The sequence below is a fragment of the Rutidosis leptorrhynchoides genome, chromosome 9, assembly GCF_046630445.1.
Source record: "Rutidosis leptorrhynchoides isolate AG116_Rl617_1_P2 chromosome 9, CSIRO_AGI_Rlap_v1, whole genome shotgun sequence".
Taxonomy (NCBI): domain Eukaryota; kingdom Viridiplantae; phylum Streptophyta; class Magnoliopsida; order Asterales; family Asteraceae; genus Rutidosis; species Rutidosis leptorrhynchoides.
Window position 1 is genome coordinate 106,787,428 of NC_092341.1, and position 23,840 is coordinate 106,811,267.

The window sequence follows — 23,840 nt, forward strand, 5'->3', positions numbered from 1 at the left end:
ATACCTAATGAGATACAAAATTATACTAAAATCATGTTAGCTATATATATAACCATATATATGTCATCGTATAGTTTTTACAAGTTTTAACGTTCGTGAATCACCGGTCAACTTAGGTGGTCAATTGTCTATATGAAACCTATTTCAATTAATCAAGTCTTAACAAGTTTGATTGCTTAACATGTTGGAAACACTTAATCATGTAAATAACAATTTCATTTAATATATATATATAAACATGCAAAAGTTCGGGTCACTACAGTACCTACCCGTTAAATAAATTTCGTCCCAAAATTTTAAGCAGTTGGAGGTGTTGACGTATCTTCTGGAAATAAATGCGGGTATTTCTTCTTCATCTGATCTTCATGCTCCCAGGTGAACTCGGGTCCTCTACGAGCATTCCATCGAACCTTAATAATCGGTATCTTGTTTTGTTTAAGTCTCTTAACCTCACGATCCATTATTTCGACGGGTTCTTCAATGAATTGAAGTTTTTCATTGATTTGGATTTCGTCCAACGGAATAGTGAGATCTTCTTTAGCAAAACATTTCTTCAAATTTGAGAAGTGGAAAGTGTTATGTACAGCCGCGAGTTGTTGAGGTAGCTCCAGTTGGTTAGCTACTGGTCCGACACGATCTATAATCTTGAATGGTCCAATGTACCTTGGATTTAGTTTCCCCCGTTTACCAAATCGAACAACGCCTTTCCAAGGTGAAACCTTAAGCATGACCATTTCTCCAATTTCAAACTCTATATCTTTTTTTTACTGTCCGCGTAGCTCTTTTGTCGACTCTGGGCGGTTTTCAATCTTTGTTGAATTTGGATGATTTTCTCGGTAGTTTCTTGTATTATCTCCGAACCCGTAATCTGTCTATCCCCCACTTCACTCCAATAAATAGGAGACCTGCACTTTCTACCATAAAGTGCTTCAAACGGTGCCATCTCAATGCTTGAATGGTAGCTGTTGTTGTAGGAAAATTCTGCTAACGGTAGATGTCGATCCCAACTGTTTCCGAAATCAATAACACATGCTCGTAGCATGTCTTCAAGCGTTTGTATCGTCCTTTTGCTCTGCCCATCAGTTTGTGGATGATAGGCAGTACTCATGTCTAGACGAGTTCCTAATGCTTGCTGTAATGTCTGCCAGAATCTTGAAATAAATCTGCCATCCCTATCAGAGATAATAGAGATTGGTATTCCATGTCTGGAGATGACTTCCTTCAAATACAGTCGTGCTAACTTCTCCATCTTGTCATCTTCTCTTATTGGCAGGAAGTGTGCTGATTTGGTGAGACGATCAACTATTACCCAAATAGTATCAAAACCACTTGGAGTCCTTGGCAATTTAGTGATGAAATCCATGGTAATGTTTTTCCATTTCCATTCCGAGATTTCGGGTTGTTGAAGTAGACCTGATGGTTTCTGATGCTCAGCTTTGACCTTAGAACACGTCAAATATTCTCCTACGTATTTAGCAACATCGGCTTTCATACCCGGCCACCAAAAATGTTTCTTGAGATCCTTGTACATCTTCCCCGTTCCAGGATGTATTGAGTATCTAGTTTTATGAGCTTCTCTAAGTACCATTTCTCTCATATCTCCAAATTTTGGTACCCAAATCCTTTCAGCCCTATACCGGGTTCCGTTTTCCCGAATATTAAGATGCTTCTCCGATCCTTTGGGTATTTCATCCTTTAAATTTCCCTCTTTTAAAACTCCTTGTTGCGCCTCCTTTATTTGAGTAGTAAGGTTATTATGAATCATTATATTCATAGATTTTACTCGAATGGGTTCTCTGTCCTTCCTGCTCAAGGCATCGGCTACCACATTTGCCTTCCCCGGGTGGTAACGAATCTCAAAGTCGTAATCATTCAATAATTCAATCCACCTACGCTGCCTAATATTCAGTTGTTTCTGATTAAATATGTGTTGAAGACTTTTGTGGTCGGTATATATAATACTTTTGACCCCATATAAGTAGTGCCTCCAAGTCTTTAATGCAAAAACAACCGCTCCTAATTCCAAATCATGCGTCGTATAATTTTGTTCGTGAATCTTCAATTGTCTAGACGCATAAGCAATCACCTTCGTTCGTTGCATTAATACACAACCGAGTCCTTGCTTTGATGCATCATAATAAATCAAAAAATCATCATTCCCTTCAGGCAATGACAATATAGGTGCCGTAGTTAGCTTTTTCTTCAATAACTGAAACGCTTTCTCTTGTTCATCATTCCATTCAAATTTCTTCCCTTTATGCATTAATGCAGTCAAGGGTTTTGCTATTCTGGAAAAGTCTTGGATGAACCTTCTGTAGTAACCAGCTAGTCCTAAAAACTGGCGTATGTGTTTCGGAGTTTTCGGGGTTTCCCACTTTTCAACAGTTTCTATCTTTGCCGGATCCACCTTAATACCTTCTTTGTTCACTATGTGACCGAGGAATTGAACTTCTTCCAACCAAAATGCACACTTTGAAAACTTAGCGTACAATTCTTCCTTCCTCAATACTTCTAACACCTTTCTCAAATGTTCACCGTGTTCTTGGTCATTCTTTGAGTAAATAAGTATGTCATCAATGAAAACAATGACAAACTTGTCAAGGTATGGTCCACACACTCGGTTCATAAGGTCCATGAACACATCTGGTGCATTAGTTAAACCAAACGGCATGACCATAAGCTCGTAATGACCGTAACGTGTTCTGAAAGCAGTCTTTGGAATATCATCTTCTTTCACCCGCATTTGATGATACCCGGAACGTAAGTCAATCTTTGAATAAACAGACGAGCCTTGTAGTTGATCAAATAAGTCGTCGATTCTCGGTAGTGGTTCTTGATGGTAAGTTTGTTCAACTCTCGGTAGTCGATACACAACCTGAATGTACCATCTTTCTTCTTGACAAACAAAACAGGAGCTCCCCACGGTGATGTACTTGGTCTAATGAAACCACGCTCTAAAAGTTCTTGTAATTGGCTTTGCAGTTCTTTCATCTCGCTGGGTGCGAGTCTATAAGGAGCACGAGCTATTGGTGCAGCTCCTAGTACAAGATCTATTTGAAATTCAACAGATCGATGTGGAGGTAGTCCCGGTAATTCTTTCGGAAATACATCGGGAAATTCTTTTGCGACGGGAACATCATTGATGCTCTTTTCTTCAGTTTGTACTTTCTCAACGTGTGCTAGAACAGCATAGCAACCTTTTCTTATTAGTTTTTGTGCCTTCAAATTACTAATAAGATGTAGCTTCATGTTGCCCTTTTCTCCGTACACCATTAAGGGTTCTCCTTCTTCTCGTACAATGCGAATTGCATTTTTATAACATACGATCTCTGCTTTCACCTTCTTCAGCCAGTCCATGCCAACTATTACATCAAAACTCCCTAACTCTACTGGTATCAAATCAATCTTAAATATTTCGCTACCCAGTTTAATTTCTCGATTCCGGCATATATTATCTGCTGAAATTAATTTACCGTTTGCTAATTCGAGAAAAAATTTACTATCCAACGGCGTCAATGGACAACTTAATTTAGCACAAAAATCTCTACTCATATAGCTTCTATCCGCACCCGAATCAAATAAAACGTAAGCAGATTTATTGTCAATAAGAAACGTACCCGTAACAAGCTCCGGGTCTTCCTGTGCCTCTGCCGCATTAATATTGAAAACTCTTCTGCGGCCTTGTCCATTCGTGTTCTCCTGGTTCGGGCAATTTCTAATAATGTGGCCCGGTTTTCCACATTTATAACAAACTACATTGGCATAACTTGCTCCGACACTACTTGCTCCGCCATTACTCGTTCCGACACCATTTGTTCCTTTCGTTCTGTTAACCCCTGGTCCGTAGACCTCACACTTCACCGCGCTATGACCATTTCTTTTACACTTGTTGCAAAATTTGGTGCAGAACCCCGAGTGATACTTTTCACACCTTTGGCATAGCTGCTTCTGATTGTTGTTGTTGTTGCGGTTGTTATTGTTGTTGGGATGATTGTTGTAGTTGCTGTTGTTGTTGTTGTTTTTGTTGTTGTTGTTGTTGTTGTTGTTGTTGTTGTTGGGCCGTTTTTTGTAGTTGCGATTGATGTTGCGATTGTTGGGATAATTGTTGCGATTATTATTGTAATTGCTGTTGTTGTATTGGTGATTCTTATCACCGTTTTCCTCCCACTTTCTTTTGACTTGCTTCACATTGGCCTCTTTAGCCGTCTGTTCTTTAATTCTTTCCTCAATCTGGTTCACTAGTTTGTGAGCCATTCTACATGCCTGTTGTATGGAGGCGGGCTCGTGTGAACTTATATCTTCTTGGATTCTTTCCGGTAATCCTTTCACAAATGCGTCGATCTTCTCTTCCTCATCTTCGAATGCTCCCGGACACAATTCTGTGAATCGTCTTTCGTACGTGGTAATATCAAATCCTTGGGTTCGTAACCCTCTAAGTTCTGTCTTGAGCTTATTGACCTCAGTTCTGGGACGGTACTTCTCGTTCATCAGGTGCTTGAATGCTGACCACGGTAGTGCGTACGCATCGTCTTGTCCCACTTGCTCTAGATAGGTATTCCACCATGTTAACGCAGAACCTGTGAAGGTATGCGTAGCGTACTTCACTTTGTCCTCTTCAGTACACTTACTTATGGCAAACATCGATTCGACCTTCTTGGTCCACCATTTCAATCCGATCAGTCCTTCGGTTCCATCAAATTCCAAAGGTTTGCAGGCACTGAATTCTTTGTAGGTGCATCCTACACGATTTCCTGTACTGCTAGATCCAAGGTTATTGTTGGTATGTAGCGCAGCCTGTACTGCGGCTATGTTTGAAGCTAGAAAAGTACGGAATTCCTCTTCATTCATATTCACGGTGTGTCGAGTAGTCGGTGCCATTTCCTTCAAAATAGTCAAATGGAACAAGTTAATCATACAGAATATTAAGAGTAGTTAATAGTATTTCGTAGCATAATATGAACTCATTTATAAAAGCTTTTTCTTCATATTAGCGTTTTATAAGTTTAAATTCGGGTAGTACCTACCCGTTAAGTTCGTACTTAGTAGCTAATATACAATTCAACTACTACAATTCTATATGAAAAACTGATTATAATAATATTTCGCGTTCAAACTTTTATACAATATTTTACAAACTTACAATACCGCTTATTTTTCATAAAGCATGAAATATAGCACACAATAACTTTGATACAAGATAGTTATGAAGATAATTATAACTAGTACACAAGTCGTTCAGCAAAGGCAATAAATACACGTAATTCATACGTCCAGAAACAAGTCATGCATTCTGGTTTTACTAGGACTACTTCCCATCCTTGGTCTTGTGGAACATAACCGTTATGGCTGTTGATAAGACAACGTGTTGTAACGTCGTCAAATGGACGAGGGTTACGTAATGACCAACAGTCTCGTAATAACCTGAAAACCTCATTTCTTACCCCAATTACCGACTCCGTAACTTGTGGGAACGTTTTGTTTAATAGTTGTAGCCCGATGTTCTTTTTATCACTTTGGTGAGAAGCGAACATTACTAACCGGTAAGCATAGCATGCTTCTTTATGTTGCATGTTAGTCGCTTTTTCTAAATCATGAAGTCCTATATTCGGATACATTGAGTCAAAATAATTTCTTAACCCGTTGCGTAAAATAGCATTTGGGTTCCCCGCAATATATGCGTCAAAGTAAACACATCGTAACTTACGGGTTTCCCAATGTGATATCCCCCATCTTTCAAATGAAAGTCTCTTATAAACCAAGACATTCTTGGAACGTTCTTCGAATGTCTTAAAAACTGATTTCGCCGTAAATAGTTGTGCCGAAGAATTATGACCGACTCTAGACAAGATTTCATCAATCATGTCTCCGGGTAGGTCTCTTAGAATATGTGTTTTTATACTGTAAAATAGACAAGAGTTAGATTCATAAAAAAAAAAATACTTATTAATACAAGCAATTTTTACATATATCATAAAGCATAAGCACACTATATTACATATATTACACCACACGAATACAACTATCTTATTCCGACTCACTCGTTTCTTCTTCTTCGGTTTTGGTTCATTTTGCCAAGTTTCTAGGGATATATGATGTTCCCCTAATACGAGCTGTCGTTTTCCACAACGGTTTAGAAAAACCTGGTGGTTTAGAGGTTCCCGGGTCATTGTTACAACTTAAGGGCTTCAGGGGTTGACGATACATATAAAGTTCATCGAGGTTGGAATTAGATTTCTCTATTTTTATGCCCTTTCCCTTATTATTTTCTTTTGCCTTTTTAAATTCAGTTGGGGTAATTTCTATAACATCATCGGAATTCTCGTCGGAATCCGATTCATCGGAGAATTGGTAATCCTCTCAATATTTTGCTTCCTTGGCGGAAACACCATTGACCATAATTAACCTTGGTCGGTTGGTTGAGGATTTTCTTTTACTTAACTGTTTTATTATTTCCCCCACCGGTTCTATTTCCTCCTCCGGTTCCTCCTCTTCCGGTTCTGATTCTTCTTCCGGTTCTTCTTCGGGAACTTGTGAATCAGTCCAATATATATTCGACTCTTCGTTATTATTAGGTGAGTCAATGGGATTTGTGCTAGAGGTAGACATCTATCACACAATATCAAACATGTTAAGATATTAATATATCACATAATATATACATGTTAATAATATATAGTTTCCAACAAAAATGTTAAGCAATCATTTTTAAAGAAAACACGGTCGAAGTCCAGACTCACTAATGCATCCTAACAAACTCGATAAGACACACTAATGCAAATTTTCTGGTTCTCTAAGACTAACGCTCTGATACCAACTGAAATGTCCCGTTCTTATTGATTAAAAACGTTCCATATTAATTGATTTTGTTGCGAGATTTTGACCTCTATATGAGACGTTTTTCAAAGACTGCATTCATTTTAAAACAAACCATAACCTTTATTTCATCAATAAAGGTTTAAAAAGCTTTACGTAGATTATCAAATAATGATAATCTAAAATATCCTGTTTACACACGACCATTACATAATGGTTTACATTACAAATATGTTACAACAAAATAAGTTTCTTGAATGCAGTTTTTACACAATATCATACAAGCATGGACTCCAAATCTCGTCCTTATTTGAGTATGCGACAGTGGAAGCTCTTAATAATCACCTGAGAATAAACATGCTTAAAACGTCAAAAAAAATGTTGGTGAGTTATAGGTTTAACCTATATATATCAAATCATAATAATAGACCACAAGATTTCATATTTCAATACACATCCCATACATAGAGATAAAAGTCATTCATATGGTGAACACCTGGTAACCGACATTAACAAGATGCATATATAAGAATATCCCCATCATTCCGGGACACCCTTCGGATATGATATAAATTTCGAAGTACTAAAGCATCCGGTACTTTGGATGGGGTTTGTTAGGCCCAATAGATCTATCTTTAGGATTCGCGTCAATTAGGGTGTCTGTTCCCTAATTCTTAGATTACCAAACTTAATAAAAAGGGGCATATTCGATTTCGATAATTCAACCATAGAATGTAGTTTCACGTACTTGTGTCTATTTTGAAAATCATTTATAAAACCTGCATGTATTCTCATCCCAAAAATATTAGATTTTAAAAGTGGGACTATAACTCACTTTCACAGATTTTTACTTCGTCGGGAAGTAAGACTTGGCCACTGGTTGATTCACGAATCTATAACAATATATACATATATATTAAAGTATGTTCAAAATATATTTACAACACTTTTAATATATTTTGATGTTTTAAGTTTATTAAGTCAGCTGTCCTCGTTAGTAACCTACAACTAGTTATCCACAGTTAGATGTACAGAAATAAATCGATAAATATTATCTTGAATCAATCCACGACCCAGTGTATACGTATCTCAGTATTGATCACAACTCAAACTATATATATTTTGGAATCAACCTCAACCCTGTATAGCTAACTCCAACATTCACATATAGAGTGTCTATGGTTGTTCCGAAATATATATAGATGTGTCGTCATGATAGGTCGAAACATTGTATACGTGTCTATGGTATCTCAAGATTACATAATATGCAATACAAGTTGATTAAGTTATGGTTGGAATAGATTTGTTACCAATTTTCACGTAGCTAAAATGAGAAAAATTATCCAATCTTGTTTTACCCATAAATTCTTCATTTTAAATCCGTTTTGAGTGAATCAAATTGCTATGGTTTCATATTGAACTCTATTTTATGAATCTAAACAGAAAAAGTATAGGTTTATAGTCGGAAAAATAAGTTACAAGTCGTTTTTGTAAAGGTAGTCATTTCAGTCGAAAGAACGACGTCTAGATGACCATTTTAGAAAACATACTTCCACTTTGAGTTTAACCATAATTTTTGGATATAGTTTCATGTTCATAATAAAAATCATTTTCTCAGAATAACAAATTTTAATTCAAAGTTTATCATAGTTTTTAATTAACTAACCCAAAACAGCCCGCGATGTTACTACGACGGCGTAAATCCGGTTTTACGGTGTTTTTCGTGTTTCCAGGTTTTAAATCATTAAGTTAGCATATCATATAGATATAGAACATGTGTTTAGTTGATTTTAAAAGTCAAGTTAGAAGGATTAACTTTTGTTTGCGAACAAGTTTAGAATTAACTAAACTATGTTCTAGTGATTACAAGTTTAAACCTTCGAATAAGATAGCTTTATATGTATGAATCGAATGATGTTATGAACATCATTACTACCTTAAGTTCCTTGGATAAACCTACTGGAAAAGAGAAAAATGGATCTAGCTTCAACGGATCCTTGGATGGCTCGAAGTTCTTGAAGCAGAATCATGACACGAAAACAAGTTCAAGTAAGATCATCACTTGAAATAAGATTGTTATAGTTATAGAAATTGAACCAAAGTTTGAATATGATTATTACCTTGTATTAGAATGATAACCTACTGTAATAAACAAAGATTTCTTGAGGTTGGATGATCACCTTACAAGATTGGAAGTTAGCTAGCAAACTTGAAAGTATTCTTGATTTTATGAAACTAGAACTTTTGGAATTTATGAAGAACACTTAGAACTTGAAGATATAACTTGAGAGAGATCAATTAGATGAAGAAAATTGAAGAATGAAAGTGTTTGTAGGTGTTTTTGGTCGTTGGTGTATGGATTAGATATAAAGGATATGTAATTTTGTTTTCATGTAAATAAGTCATGAATGATTACTCATATTTTTGTAATTTTATGAGATATTTCATGCTAGTTGCCAAATGATGGTTCCCACATGTGTTAGGTGACTCACATGGGCTGCTAAGAGCTGATCATTGGAGTGTATATACCAATAGTACATACATCTAAAAGCTGTGTATTGTACGAGTACGAATACAGGTGCATACGAGTAGAATTGTTGATGAAACTGAACGAGGATGTAATTGTAAGCATTTTTGTTAAGTAGAAGTATTTTGATAAGTGTCTTGAAGTCTTTCAAAAGTGTATGAATACATATTAAAAAACTACATGTATATACATTTTAACTGAGTCGTTAAGTCATCGTTAGTCGTTACATGTAAATGTTGTTTTGAAACCTTTAGATTAACGATCTTGTTGAATGTTGTTAACCCATTGTTTATTATAACAAATGAGATGTTAAATTGTTATATTATCATGATATTATGATATATAATATATCTTAGTATGATATATATACAGCTAAATGTCGTTACAACGATAATCGTTACATATATGTCTCGTTTCGAAATCATTAAGTTAGTAGTCTTATTTTTACATATGTATTTCATTGTTAATACACTTAATAATATATTTACTTATCATTTAACATAATTAACCAAGTGTATCAATATCCTAATATGATTCATATGTACCTAGTAAGACGTTGTTATAACGATAATCGTTATATATATCGTTTTCGAGTTTCTTAAATTAATAGTCTCATTTTAATGTATATAACTCATTGTTAAAATACCTAATGAGATACATACTTATACTAAAATCATGTTAACTATATATATATAACCATATATATGTAATCGTATAGTTTTTACACGTTTTAACGTTCGTGAATCACCGGTCAACTTGGGTGGTCAATTGTCTATATGAAACCTATTTCAATTAATCAAGTCTTAACAAGTTTGATTGCTTAACATGTTGGAAACACTTAATCATGTAAATAATAATTTCATTTAATATATATATATAAACATGCAAAAGTTTGGGTCACTACATGTTGCTCATGCTCTTCTTCGCTAGTAGAGTAGATGAGGATATCATCTATGAAGACGATAACTGATGTTAAAGCTAAGGGGTATAAAATACTATTAAATTTTAGCAGGAAATACTATTAAATATGATACAATTTTACACAAGATATTTATTTATTTATAGGATGGATATACTTAAACCTTGCTACAACACTTATAGGCAGTGTACCTAATCGTACAGTAGTGTAGTTTTTAGTAAGTCCGGTTCGTTCCACATGGAAAATCTTTAAACAAAGCTTAACGCTATATTAGTTTACTTTTATAAAAATACAAATATATATATATAAGTAATATTATTATTATAAAGGGGGGTTTTTACCGTTTAATGACCGGTTTGTCGATTTTAAAAACTTTAGTTGCAGTTAAAACAAAATGTAAAATATTAAATAAATAAAAGACTTAATTTAAAGCGTAAAGTAAATAACGATAATGAAATTGCGAATAATAAAAGTGCGATAAAATAAACTTGCGATAATTAAAAAGTACGATAATTAAAAGTGCAATTAAATACAATAACAATAAATAAAAATGCGATAATTAGAAGTGCAATTAAATATAAAATAAAGGAAATTAAATATGAAATAAAAGAATTATGCTTATTTAAACTTCCATAATCATGATGTTTGACGTGTTGATTTTAGTTTTATGCACATGGGTTAATTGTCCTTTGTCCTGGATTATTTAATATGTCCGTCTGGTTTTTGTCCATAACAGTCCATCAGTCATAAATATAAAGTGCGAGTGTCCTCGTCAAATTATCCTTATACCCGAAGTTTAAATATTCCAACTAATTGGGGACTTAAACTGTAACAAGATTTTAATACTTTGTTTAATAATTACACCAGGATGTCGACTGAGTGTAACCCAAGGTTTTAATACTTTGTTATCAATTATGCCAAGTGTCCTTGTACATAATTTCACCCCTGTTTTAATAATTCTAGTGGCTATTAATCCATTCCCGTGTCCGGTTAAATGAACGATTATTCGTACATATAAATATCCTGCCCATCGTGTCCAATTGAGTGTATATGGTTATTTATAGGGACGTCCAATTGTAAATCTTTATATTAACATTAACAAACTATCATTTAGTTAAACAAATATAAAGCCCATTAATAGCCCATAGTCTAATTTTCACAAGTGTCGTTCTTTTGTCCAAACCCCAATTATGGTACAAAGCCCAATTACCCAATTTTAGTAATTAGCCCAACATCATGATTACTTCGGATTAAATAAGCATAATAATAACTTAGCTACGAGACATTAAATTAAAAAGGTTGAACATAACTTACAATGATTAAAAATAGCGTAGCGTTACACGGACAGAATTTCGACTTACACCCTTACAACATTCGCTAACATACCCTTTTTATTTGAATTAAAATTAAAATTAAAATTATAGTATATATATATATATATATATATATATATATATATATATATATATATATATATATATATATATATATATATTACGTTTGTAGGATAGAGAGATAGGTGGATATATTTTGGCCAAAACGCGTTGAATTTATAGGACCTGGGCTGGATTTCAGAGCCATGCGATCGCATGGCTTTTGTGCCTCCAGGCCATGCGATCGCATGGCCAGCTGGGAGAAGTCACATATCTTTGTTTTCTTTCTTGCCGACGTTTATAAATAATAATATAATATATAAATAATTATAAGAATTATTTAAATATTATATTTTATTTATGTGCATAGTTAACTTGTAATTTTTAGTCCGTTGCGTCGAGCGTTGAGAGTTGACTCTGGTCCCGGTTCCGGATTTTCGAACGTCCTTGCGTACAATTTAATATCTTGTACTTTGCGTTTTGAATCTTGTACTCTTGTAATTTTGAGACGTTTCTTATCAATAATTGGAACCTCATTGATTGTATTTTGTACTTTTGAGCTTTTTGGTCGTTTGCGTCTTCAATTCGTCGAATCTGTCTTTTGTCTTCACTTTTTATTATTTAAACGAATATCACTTGTAAATAGAACAGTTGCAACTAAAAGCTTGTCTTTCTTGAGGAATAATGCTATGAAATATATGTTCGTTTTTAGCATTATCAAATATTCCCACACTTGAGCGTTGCTTGTCCTCAAGCAATATAGTCTTGAAATACAAGAATCACTTCTTTATTCTTCACACTTTGTACATCAGCGATTTCTTTACGGCAGTATAAACAATTGTAGTAACGATGTGGTTTACAGTCCCACATGACTATAAAATTTAGATCCATTAAGGAAATTGGATCTTTATGAAAACATTTGATCTTTTAAAAATTAAATCTAGTTTTTACCCTAGATAAGTTTTCTGGAATAACCCTTCACCGGTGTTTGCAAAATATTTTTGTGGGCTTGGTGGGTTTCAGATTTGAAAATTTTAGCTCAAAACTAGCGGTTTTGTGTCACCCACTTGCTAACCTTGTATTAGGAAAGTAACACGTCCAGTTTACTTGTCCCGTATATTACCTTTCAGTAAACTACCGTCCGGTTGTAAAGGAAAGCGTTGAACAAGCAACTGTTAAGGCAATGTCTCCTGACATGCTTTTAATTATGGTCTATAACGTGTCGGACGCAATTACTATCCTTTGTAGGAGCAATAGTAAAGCTCACCCTTATAATTTGTCGGTCTGGCACAAGGTCCTATCTTTGACCATGCTATGCAACCACCGTTCTTACGGTTGACACCCGATTTGGTTCAGATGACCTAATGAATTCCCGGTGAATTCCTAGGATTTTACGTTCAATAGTAATGAACGCATTGAAAATGGGTTTTCAGAAAACAAATCGGTTTATAATTTGATCAAAATATTTTCTCGTTCAAGCTCGAGTTTAGATATCATTGAATTCCATGAGTTTGAATTCTCAATCTTTAAGGTCAATCTCTAGGATTGAGTAATATCAGGCTTAAAAGCTGATTTTTAATCTTTAAGGAGATTATCCTTTCTGGGGATCTGATTCATTAGTCTTATCCAGCTAATTTGCACGGTGCCCTCCCCATTTTACAAGACAGATCCTCTCATGGTTAGGATAAGTCTGACCACTTGGTGACCCTGTTTGATGCTGAGGTTCGTGGATTTCCTGCTGATTTTAGTGATGACTTTTCTAGGTTTTTCGTCAACCTACAGCTGGTCTGGACGACAACTTCATGACCTAAATCAAGAAGCGCGTTTCTTTTTCGGAAGACTTTACTTCCTTTTAATGATGGAATTGATTCATCGTGTAGATCCATTTCTTCTTTTCTTTCATCGGGTAAAATAGTTTAGTTTAGTCCAAAGCAAAAGTATTTTCAGTTATTTGTTACAGAAATATGTGACAAATGTTTAAGATAACTTGGTAATTTTTCCCACACTTGGCTTTTATTTTCCTTTTTATTGTCCTCTATTCCATTTTAAATGAATTTTAACATTTTGGTTTGTTTCTCAATTTATGTCCTTTCTGAGGTAACAATAATTTCGGTGTTAACACCTAGTTTTATCGTTCATAAATATGTATAAACATGATTTTGAGTTCATTTAATTGAAAATTTTGAAAATGGATTTTACTAGAATTGGGTAGTCAGTATATAAGACTAGGGCTGTTCTTTATCATCAGAGAGCACTAGATTCTAATACAACTACTACGTTACTAGTATTTTTAATGGTAACCAAGTGTTTAAGATAAAAATTTTAGAAAATCCAAAAGAATTTAACCCCTTCCCACACTTAAGATCTCGCAATGCCCTCATTTGCAAGAAATCAATAACAATTTAAATTATTGAGGGTGATTAGCGTAAAAATGATTAAATTTTACCAAAGTTTTCAAACATATTGGCGTTTGGTTGCTGAATGATAAATGTGCATATCATTTGTTCATTTCGTCTGTTGTTACATCACATTTATTTGTCATCTTGTCGTCAAAATTAGTAGCTTTTGCTGAACTTAATGCCAGTCTTTGAAAATGCGCTGTTTTACCCTGTTTTGTACAATTTACAATATACATACATACAAATATAAACATGCATGGCAATTTGAAATGGGACTTAATATCCCACTTTCAAATCCTAAATGTGAAATATTAGTACACAATAATAATAAAAATGATAAAGATTACATAAGTATATTCAATAACATAAGTTTAAACATGAATAAACAAAAAGATAAAAACATAAAAATCATATAAATAACCAAATGGAACTAAATCAGTCTGGATATGGGTTCCAGTTCATCTCGTCAAGTGGGTTCCATTGTTGGTTATAGGTGTTCTGATAGGCTTGGTTATAGTCATACCGGTTAAAGGGTGGTCGGATATCGGGGCTATGTGGCGGAAAATGAGCAGGTCGAGTAGGTACATAGTTATTTGGTACCTGATATGATAGCTGGCTCATGATTTGGTGCTGATGAACTAACCATCTATCGTGTTGGCGTCACCTATAATCCTCGTATACTCGCTCGGAGTTCCACTGCTCATACATACTATGTCTGGCCGCGTTCGTCATTGCTTCCTCATCTATACGAACGTGGACGTCAAGAATAGCATCTCGAAAGACATCCCTAATGTCTTCCGCCGCCTCCATTTCCTCGTCTGAGCCTCTCTCTACCTGAGGATGAGATCCCTCATAGGGTACTGCCTGGTTACGTCTACTTTTCAATACCTTAGCACCCACATAAACTTTCAATCCTAAGGGCTCAACCTGTTCTCTACAAAGCTGTAATGGACCCCCTTGGTTCCTATCAACACCTAAATACTCTCCAATGAGAGTAACAAAAATACCTCCTCCTATTATACTCCCGTCCTGCATTCCCTCTACCATTTTAGATAAATAAAAAGCAACACAGTAAGGGATATTGACAAAGCTTCTAGGATCCCGAATACACTTTAGGTAGAATAAATCATGTAAGGTAATTTTTTCTTTATTAGACCTCTCTGTGTAATCGAGTTAGCCAAAAATCTATGAATAATACGAAGCTCGGCTCTGTCAATATGTGTATAGGAGTGTCCTCCTGCTCGTGTAAAAACATCAAAATGTGACATACGCCTCCAAATGGCGTCAGCGTCAAAGTTACTATCTACCCTTTCACCATAATGAATCAAATTTGTACAATCGGGTAATAACAACTCACCAGGAGTATATATCTGTAAGGCCCTGGCCATGTCCAGCATGGACATTCTGTACATCCTACCACCAAGGATAAACCTAAGAAATCTTCTATCATCTATTCTAACTATATTTGTATCAAGTGATACAGTACTCATCAACTCAACACACCATTCCTTATATACAGGTCTACGAATGGTGAAAAGACGTTCCCAATCTGTAAAAGAAGAACTGTCATACCTTTGAACTAAAAGCTGTCTAACACGGTCAGCTAGATGGACCGTTTCCAAAGGGGCCCAATCGATTACCCTTGGCACCTCTACATTTTTTGTTACCAATTTGAATTTGTTCCTTTGATATGTCTCGTAATCTCTCCATCTCCTATCAAATCTCATATTAGGATGCAGAGTGTGCTCAGGAATCGTTGGGAATTCTACTGGCAGCCTCATTGGGAATACTATGAATTCATCAACAAACTGTACCGGATCATTATAAGGTATGTGCTGATCAGGCTGTTGTTGTGGTTCTTGTTGTGGTTTTTGTTCGTGTTGCATTTCTAGTTCTGGTTCTGGTGCTGGTCGTCTAGATGATGATGCTCCTGAACCTCCAGTATCGGCTTTCTACAAAACACATTAAACACAAAATTTGTGCATCCAAATATGCATTAGTGTTAGCAAAATAACAACTTAAAACAATCACTATAACATGTTAAATCAAAATTAAACCTATACACATTTTGACAATTTTTCACAATTCTACACTTTTCAAATAAGCACATATGAAAATGTATACAAAATTCATAAGCATTTAACTCAAATAACATGTCAAAATAGTCATTACTAATAATTAAACAAGTCTCAAATGGCAAATATATCAAATTAATCAAGTTCATGAATTTTGGACTTAAAAAGTCCACTTTAATCTCCAAAAATCATGTTTAGGATCAATGTTTGGATCATTTAACTATCTAAACATGTTACACTACTCAATTTAGCAATAATTCATGACAAAAATCGTCCATAACCTGTTTATATCAAAAATCCCCAAATTGCTCAAGAACACAAACCCTAGATTTCTAAAAATTTTGAAGTTTTTGGCTTCAAATCATGTTAAATAGCATCAATCTAGGTTATACATGCATAAAATACTAACAATTTAACACTAATTACACTAGAAATTAACAAAATTGCATTAGGTAAAAAATTGATAATTATCACAAAAACTAGGAATTTATAGAGTTTAGGGGTGTAATTTTTACCATTTTGCTGAAGAATGAGAATCTAGGCATGATTAGAGCAAGAAAAATGACGAATTACGGTAGAAAATTGATGAAATTTGGTGAAGATTTGAGGTATTTTCGTGAATATATGTGTGTTGTGGTGAGGAAGACAGCTCGCTGGCTGTTTTGTATCAGGCCTGCATTTGGTCCCCATGCGATCGCATGGGTTCCAAGTGCAAACCCCATGCGATCGCATGGGGTGCCGGCTACAGTGATTTCAGGTTTTTTTTTTTTAAACTTTATACTTTATAAAACTTATAATTAATTAAATTTTAAAAATTTTGTTTTCCTTTAGGAGCGAGGGCGTTTCGGATCGTTGTCCTAGTCTGTCCCTTGACAAAATTTTAAAATTTGTCAAATCAAAGTGCGGTTTTTTTAAAAGTAAAGATTTTTGGGTTTTTTTTAATGTTTTTGGCATACTTTAATTCAATAAGATTAAAAATAATGATAATAAAAGTTCTCGTCCCTCCCTCGGGTAAAGCAATTTCGGTTCAATGACCTAGTCTTCAACTTACGACGAATTTTAAAAATCATTTTTTTAACTTAATGAGATAAAGTAAATTTTTGTTTTTAAATTCACACCAAACTTAAAAAAATACATAAAATTCAAAATTAATATTAAAAATTCACACCAAACTTAAAATTTGAAATGCATAAGATTAAAAATTCATATTTTAAAAATTAAAAATTCACACCAAACTTAATTTAAAAAATTCATATTATAAAATCACACCAAACTTATATTATATTTTTCAAATATTTACAATTTTAAATATATTGTTTTTACAAAGTTTACAATATTAATTTAAGATTTATATATTAATTTTAAAAATATGGTAAAAATAAAATTAAAAATCTTTTTGGCTTTTTATCCCACTTTAATCAATCAAATATTATCAAAAATATGCGACCCTCTTTTCGGTAAAGTAATTTCGGTTCCAAGACCTAATTTAACTCATGACGAATTTTTGAAATATTTTGGGTTGATTGATTAAAGATATTTATACCTTAAGAATAAACGTTAAATTTCGCAGTAATGTAACAAATTTTTGTATGATATCAATAATTTCGGTCGCCAAACCTAATTTTATTCAATACCAATTTAATACTTTATAGCGAACAAATTAGCGTTTATTATCAAAAGGTTAAAAATTAAAAATAAAAACTGTACAGACTTACCTGTGAGATAGTATTCTTAGTTATATGATCTATCCCATTCATAAGATAGTCGGTTTAATTGGTTTTCCATGGCTACATAGGTGTAACCTCGAGCATTCAGTGTTTTTTCTTCTAAACATATGAACGGTCCGTCTCTGCATAAAGTAACAAATTCGGTATTTGAATAGGTTTGATTATTTGAACATTTACCTCCATGTGACCATTTTCCGCATTTGTGACATCTTTCTAGGTGTCGTGCTCTTCTTTTCGCTGCGGATTTTGATTTTCCTTTACCAAATTGTAACTTATTATCTTCGCATCTGGATTCTTTTCTTACTCCGTCCAATCTTTCTCTGATTACTGATACTATTTCACTCGGTAGTGTGTCATTATTACGTTTAGTGATCAAAGCGTGTAGCATTAGACCATGGTTTAGTTCACAGGCAGTCTTCATTTCCTAAAAAAAATAAAAATTCAGAATGAGGGGAGAACACTAGTTCTTTAGGGTCTGTTAGGGAAAGACCATTCGGGTTTCATTTTCGAGAACTACACAAAAATAGACAATCTAACTCTAACAGAAATACATATTATCCTTTAAAGACTTGATTTTCCCCACACTTAGTTAGCTGTGGTATCGAAATCATGATTAACTTCATTGTCGAATTCCATCGGACTATCTATGTAGTGTTTAACTCTGTGACCATTAACTTTAAATTCAATCCCATTTGAATTTATTAATTCTATCGTTCCATATGGGAAAACTCTTTTGACTATGAATGGTCCATACCATCTTGATTTCAATTTTCCAGGAAATAGCTTGAATCGTGAATTGAAAAGAAGAACTCTGTCTCCTTCTTTAAATTCTTTTAAACTTCTGATTCTTTTATCATGCCATTTCTTCTTTTTTTTTCTTTATAGATTAATGAATTTTCGTATGCTTCATGTCTTAACTCTTCTAATTCGTTTAGTTGACTTAATCGTAGACGTCCAGCTTCATGTATATCAAGATTACATGTCTTCAAAGCCCAAAATACTTTGTGTTCAATTTCTACTGGAAGATGACATGCTTTTCCATAAACAAGTCTAAAAGGTGTGGTTCCAATTGGAGTTTTGTAGGCTGTTCTAAAAGCCCAGAGTGCATCCTCCAATTTAATGGACCATTCCTTCGGATTTGATCCTGCGGTTTTCTCTAGAATACGTTTTAAAGCTCGGTTGGTATTTTCAACTTGTCCACTTGTTTTTGGATGATATGCGGTGGAGATTTTATGAGTTACTCCATATCTTTTGAGAACTTTCTCAAGTTGATTATTACAGAAATGAGTTCCCCGATCACTTATTAAAGCTTTCGGTGTTCCAAACCTTGCAAAAAGACATTTTAAAAAGTTGACTACAACTCGTGCATCGTTAGTTGGGAGAGCTTGTGCTTCCGCCCATTTAGATACATAATCAATGGCTACGAGAATATAGAGATTATTATGAGATTTTGGAAATGGACCCATAAAGTCAATACCCCAAATGTCATATACTTCACATACTTGGATAACATTTTGTGGTATTTCATCACGTTGACTTATTTTTCCAGCCCTTTGACAAGCATCACAGGATTTGCAAAGAAGGTGTGCGTCTTTGTAAATTATAGGCCAATAGAATCCAGCTTCATAAACTTTTCTTGCTGTTAATTGAGGCCCATAATGCCCTCCTGTTGGTCCTGTGTGACAATGGTTTAATATTTTACTGGCTTCATCTCCGAATACACATCGGCGTATTATTCCATCTGGACAAAAATGTGGATCTTCTCAGAAATAGTGTTTTATATCACTGAAGAATTTCTTTCGTTTTTGGTACGATAATCCTTTTTCAAGGAATCCACATACTAAGTAGTTTGCATAGTCTGCAAACCATGGTATTTCATTATAATCTATCTTCAATAGATATTCATCAGGAAAGTTGTTTTGTATGGCCGATTCATTTAGAACTTCTAACTCAGGATTTTTAAGACGAGAAAGATGATCAGCGGCGAGATTTTCTGCTCCTTTTTTATCTCGGATTTCAATATCGAACTCTTGTAAGAGTAAGATCCAACGGATTAATCGTGGTTTAGCATCTTGTTTCGAAAATAGGTATCTAAGAGCAGAATGGTCGGTATAGACCACCGTTTTTGCTAGAACGAGATATGATCGAAATTTGTCAAAAGCAAAGACAATAGCAAGGAGTTCTTTTTCAGTAGTTTTATAGTTCGTTTGTGCTCCTTGTAACGTCTTACTAGCATAATATATAGGTTGAAATCGTTTTTCAATCCTTTGTCCTAAAACGGCTCCCATTGCAAAATCACTTGCATCGCACATTAGTTCAAATGGTAGATTCCAATTTGGTGTTATCATGATCAGCGCATTAGTGAGTTTCTCTTTAAGAATATTAAAAGATTTGATACATTCATCTGAAAAGATGAATGGAGCATCCTTTTCTAGGAGTTTATTCATAGGAGTGGCAATTTTAGAAAAATCTTTTATGAAACGTCGGTAAAAACCGGCATGCCCTAGAAAACTCCTAACTCCTCTAACATTGGTTGGATGTGGAAGTTTAGCAATTACATCTACTTTAGCTCTATCCACTTCAATTCCTTCCTTTGAAATTTTATGTTCAAGAACAATGCCTTCTTTAACCATGAAATGGCATTTCTCCCAATTAAGTACTAGATTTGACTGTTCGCATCTAATCAGCATTCGTTCAAGATTAACTAGACATGATTCAAATGTATCACCGAAGACTGAAAAGTCATCCATGAAAACTTCCATGCATTCTTCTATCATGTCGTGAAAAATCGCCATCATGCACCTTTGAAAGGTTGCAGGGGCGTTGCAAAGTCCAAATGGCATGCGTTTGTAAGCAAAAGTACCATAAGGGCACGTGAATGTGGTTTTCTCTTGATCTTCGGGTGCTATTGGAATTTGAAAATATCCGGAAAATCCATCTAGAAAACAATAGTAACTATTTCCGGCTAATCTTTCCAATATTTGATCAATGAAAGGTAAGGGAAAGTGCTCTTTTCTGGTGGCGTCATTTAATTTTCGATAATCAATACATACACGCCATCCTGTTACAGTCCTTGTAGGAATAAGCTCATTTTTTTCATTTGTAATGACAGTCATGCCACCCTTCTTAGGTACTCATTGAACTGGGCTTACCCATGGACTATCAGAAATTAGATATATTAAACCTGCATCTAGCAGTTTAATAATCTCTTTCTTAACTACATCTTGCATATTAGGATTTAGTCTTCGTTGGCGTTGCACATACGTTTTATGACCTTCTTCCATAAGGATTTTATGTATGCAATACGAAGGACTTATTCCTTTAATATCATGAATCTTCCATGCAATGGCTGGTTTATGAGCTTTCAACACAGAAATGAGTTGTGATTTCTCATTTTCAGTAAGAGAAGACGATATTATTACAGGTAATTCAGATTCACCATGTAAATAAGCGTATTCCAAATGGTTTGGAAGTGGCTTTAACTCTAATTTCGGAGGTTCTTCTATCGATGATTTATATCGATATCTGTCTTCTTCTTTTAGCATTTGAATTTCTTCTGTTGTTGGTTCATATCCATTAGCTATTAGTGTAGCTAACATTTCAGCTTCATTAATTGGTTCATTACCTTCTCCTAAAGAACATTCTCCTGTTCCTTGTAATTCTGGAAATTCTTCTAACAATTCTGCATGTGAATCTATAGTTTGAATATAATAACATGTATCATCTGCAGATTGTGATTGTTGCATTGCTCTATCAACTGAAAAGGTAACACTCTCGTCCTCTATACTTAGGGTTAATTTCTTACCGAACACGTCTATCATTGCTTTAGCCGTGTTTAAGAATGGTCTTCCTAATATGAGAGGAACTTGAGAATCTTCTTCCATGTCCAGAACAACAAAATCTACTGGAAATACTAAAGTACCAACTTTAACTAGCATGTTCTCCATTATCCCTCTAGGATATTTTATTGATCGATCGGCTAGTTGTATACTTATTCTAGTTGGTTTCAATTCTCCAAGGTCTAGTTTAGCGTATAGTGAATACGTCATTAAATTTATACTAGCACCTAAATCTGCTAATGCTTCGATTGAACTAACACTACCCAGAAAACATGGAATTGTGAAACTTCCTGGATCAGATAGTTTTTCTGGTATCTTATTCAACAGCACTGCTGAACAATTAGCATTCATAGTAACAGCCGAGAGTTCTTCCATTTTCTTTCTATTCGTGATCAGATCTTTCAAGAATTTAGCATATCTAGGCATTCCTGAAATCACATCAATGAAAGGAAGATTTACATTTATCTGTTTAAACATATCCAAGAATTTGGATTGCTCGGCTTCAAGTTTCTCTTTCTTCATTTTACTCGGGTAAGGAAGTGGTGGTTGGTATGGTTTAACATAAGGTTTATCCTTAACTGTGTTATCTTCATTAACCTTTTCAACTACCGGTTCTGTTTCCTTATCTTGTTCAGGTTGTGGTTCTTGTAGAGTAGGAATAGTTTCATCAGAAGTTACAGGTATTTCAGGTGGTTTAAGTGTTGTACCACTTCTTGTGGTAATAGCTTTAGCTGTTTCATTTCGGGGATTAGCATTTGTATCACTAGGTAAACTTCCCGATTTTCTTTCACCTATTAACCTTGCTAGGTTACTTACTTCTTGTTCCAGAATTTGAATAGAAGCTTGTTGATTTCTAGATGCTTGAGCATTTTGTTCATTGGTTTGTTTTTGAGATGTGAAAAACTGCGTTTGAGTTTCAACTAGCTTCGTCATCATATCTTCTAAATTCGGCTTTTTATCATCGGTTTGTTGTGGTGGTTTATTTTGAAAATTAGGTCTTTGCTAATTGTAAGTATTGTTGGATACTTGTTGATTGCTAGGACCTTGTTGGTTGTTGTATGGAATATTTCGGTTATAGTTCTGGTTTTGATTGTAAATCAGTCTTGGCGGTTAATAATTATTCTGATAATTATTTCCAGGCCTTTGGTTTATGTATGAAATATTCTCTCTTTGTTCCATTGTTAATTCAATACTGAGACAATCTTTTGTCAAATATGGTCCTCCACACTACTCACAACTAATTCGTATTGAGTGAATATCCTTAGTCATCTTTTCCATTCGTCTCTCGACAGCATCTATCTTTGCGGAAATGGAATCTAAGTCATGGCTAGAATCGGCTCTAGCTGCTTTAGATGATCTAACAATATCTTTTTCTTGGTGCCACTCATGTGAGTGGGAAGCAGTGTTATCAATAATTTTGTAAGCATCAGTTTCGGTTTTCTTCATAATAGAACCACCAGCTACTATATCTATGTCTTTCCTTGTAGTGATGTCGCATCCTTGGTAGAATATTTGTACTATTTGACAGGTATCTAAACCATGTTGCGGACATCCTCTTAATAACTTTCCAAATCTAGTCCACGCCTCATATAGAGTTTCATTTGGCTTCTGTGTGAACGTAACAATTTCTCCTTGAAGTCTTACGGCTTTAGATGCAGGAAAAAATTGTTTAAGAAATTTTTCAACTAAAACGTCCCATGTATCAATCGCCCCTTCAGGTAACGATTCCAACCAATCTTTGGCTTCTCCCTTTAAAGTCCAGGGAAATAACATGAGATATATCTTTTCATCCTCTACTTCTCGGATTTTACATAGTGTGCATATCCTATTAAAGGTACGTAGATGTTCATTTGGATCTTCCTTCGGCGCACCACTAAATTGGCATTGATTAGTCACCATGTGTAGAATTTGTCCTTTGATTTCATAATCTGGCGCATTAATGTCTGGATGAGTAATTGCGTGACCTTGGCCAGTGCGTTTAGCTCTCATTCGGTCTTCCATACTTAATGGTTCTGTTACTTCCATAATTGAATTTGTTGAATCGGAATCACTAGAGGATTCTGATTTAATGGTTCGTTCCTCAACAATCTCTGTTTGAATGATTGGTGGTTCCGGAGGAAAGTTTAGTGGTTCAGGATCTACGAATCGTCCCTGAATATTCTCCGGAT